Source organism: Temnothorax curvispinosus, unplaced genomic scaffold (assembly GCF_003070985.1).
Source record: "Temnothorax curvispinosus isolate PA1 unplaced genomic scaffold, ASM307098v1 QBEX01002563.1, whole genome shotgun sequence".
Lineage (NCBI taxonomy): Eukaryota > Metazoa > Arthropoda > Insecta > Hymenoptera > Formicidae > Temnothorax > Temnothorax curvispinosus.
In genome coordinates this window covers 1-2,312 of record NW_020212343.1, presented here as the reverse complement: position 1 = coordinate 2,312, position 2,312 = coordinate 1, and the positions used below count along the sequence as shown (strand labels likewise).

The 2,312-nt window shown below is 32.9% G+C and overlaps 1 long non-coding RNA gene across 2 annotated transcripts; it reads right to left on the bottom strand.

Moving 5' to 3' along the window:
- Nucleotides 1-235: 235 nt before the first annotated feature.
- LOC112451799 lies at nt 236-1,550 on the bottom strand. Of its 2 annotated transcripts, none has more exons than XR_003040418.1 (3): nt 1,486-1,550; nt 1,005-1,230; nt 236-747 (listed from the first exon to the last, which is right to left on the bottom strand). It is a non-coding gene; the product is annotated as an uncharacterized LOC112451799 (long non-coding RNA). The 2 variants fall into 2 exon arrangements; XR_003040417.1 differs by having other exon boundaries at nt 1,490-1,550.
- Between the last annotated feature and the right edge of the window lie 762 nt (nt 1,551-2,312).

The following is a 2,312-nucleotide window of genomic DNA, read 5'->3' as shown; positions in this document are numbered from 1 at the left end:
ATACATTTGCAACGAAATAGATACGCCAATACCCAAAACGTACATCTGTAATCTAAACACAAGTTTTTATATTTTGAAAACAATACAAGTGTCTTAAAATGCTTTTTACTTGTTTCTAAGCAGCATAAAATATCGATACTATCCGAATAGTATAAAAGCTACATTTGGATGGAACGATAACAATTTAGACACCCTACCTCTATAATTATGTTAAAATCGTCAGATATACTGTAATATAATCGTCATATTTTTTTACACAGAAATACTAACGCAAATTATTCGGACATTGTCACTAAAAAATTAGATGAAGATAGTTTGTAATCATACAAAGATACTGTTTAGTTAATGTACACATCTTTTTAATTCACATATCTCTCATTTACTACCGATCATCATTTCATAATGATGCATTTGCAACGAAATAGATACGTCAGCAACATTCGAGACCATCGACTGGAAAAAGCATTTCTCTTGGTCTATTCGTTGTGGCGGATAAAATCGTATAATTTCAGCACTCAGCAGTGGATTCACTTCAATTGATGCGATTTTAAGACAGAGTTCAATTCAAAGAATCCTCGTTGTTACTAAATATGCATACAAGGCCTGTGAATAGCGCTAATTTCCCTGCCATGCGCATATCTTTCTTTTTCGTGGCTGTATCCTGATTAGGCATCATCTTGTCCGCAATATGCTTATAGACTTTTCCATTCAGCATTAACGTAAAAAATAAAAAAGCCGTTGTACCATCTGAAATCGTTATATATAATTGTCTCGGTATTATAATCAATTTTATAACAAGTGTTTTCTCTCCGATAGCATAAACAAAATTAATTTTAGGAAATCTAAATTATTTTATCTTTTTCTGAAGGTAGAATACAAAACAAAACTAAAAATCAAGTTTTTTTCAAATAATAGACAACTTGAATTAATTATATAATTAATGTTTATAAGAACAATTTTATATTACTTTTAAAAGGAATGTTTAGAGCACTGAGTACACTTACATTTCCTGGTTAGCGCTTATTATGGCATGTTGTATTTTCCAAATTTTACTTCCAAAACATATAAAATACCTTCCAGCCTGTGACACCACGTATACGCCAACAAACCTGCACGGTATCGTTTTCAGAATGCATTGTGATCTTTAGGATGTCAAGCTTGACGTGTGCAAACTTCATATGACCAATGAACCTTAACAGTATCAATTGCTTCGCATAACTCACAAGTCCCCTGCAATATTTTTTAAGCATATTATGAGAAAATGGAAATACTTAATGCTAAAAACTCTCAATTGCTTTGAATACTTAATCAAATTAATTTTCGTTACTTCTCTAATATTGTTGATAAAAATTATATCATAATAATGGATAATAGGGACTCAATTCACAAATATTTTAGCATAACTTGCCTACAATACAAATTGCGCTACAGAACACTTTCTCGTTCTTTTCAACTTTTAAAATTTACAAGAAAGCATATACGTACATACATGTGCAATTTTGGATACACCTTCCTTCTTAACGATCTCTTCGGTATCAGCTCCCTGCGGTAAATATATAGCGGCAAAATTGTATACCATATAGTTGAATATAAAATGTTCCTGCGTGAGAAAACGAGAGAAAAGGAGGACATTTATAAGGTCCTGTGAACTTGGCACACCATACCTAAAAATCTCAAAGTTTTTTTAGAGTTCTGACTTTCTTTTGAATAGTTCTAGAGTTCTATACAGGGTGCTCCTGAATTCTTGGTACTTTTTTCATATTTAGATTGAGCGAGCCAAACTGAGTCGAAAAGTCATGTACTATTTTGCAATTTTCGCAATAGTTGACGAGTTATTAATGATTAAAAATCGCCGTATTAGCCCGCCCTCCGCCAAATCCTAGCGCGCGGCGAGATGCGGCCGCCCCGCGGTCGGCGCGCGGGCAGTTGTTTATTACAAGCGGCGATGATTTCGCACGAGCGGCGCGTAACGCCGGGACCCTGTCCTAAGCGATGATAGTTTCTCTCCTTTTTTTAAATAGAAATAAAATTTTCTAACAACATAGAACATTTTTTTGTGCGTACGTATGTACATACGTGTGTACATGCATACAGGAAAATATCAATTGTGCTGCTTAAAAAAGCGATTACTCAATTTACTTTTTTTTTTAGTAAGTAACGGTTGTCTTTAAGAAAGAATATTTTCTTGATAATAGTCTTAAAATGTACAAATTTTAGAAAGAGTTTTTATCATGTACTCCAAAAGAAGAATTTATACTCCTTCAAAAAACATTATACTATTTTATCAAAGAAAAGTCAAAATAATAAGCAAA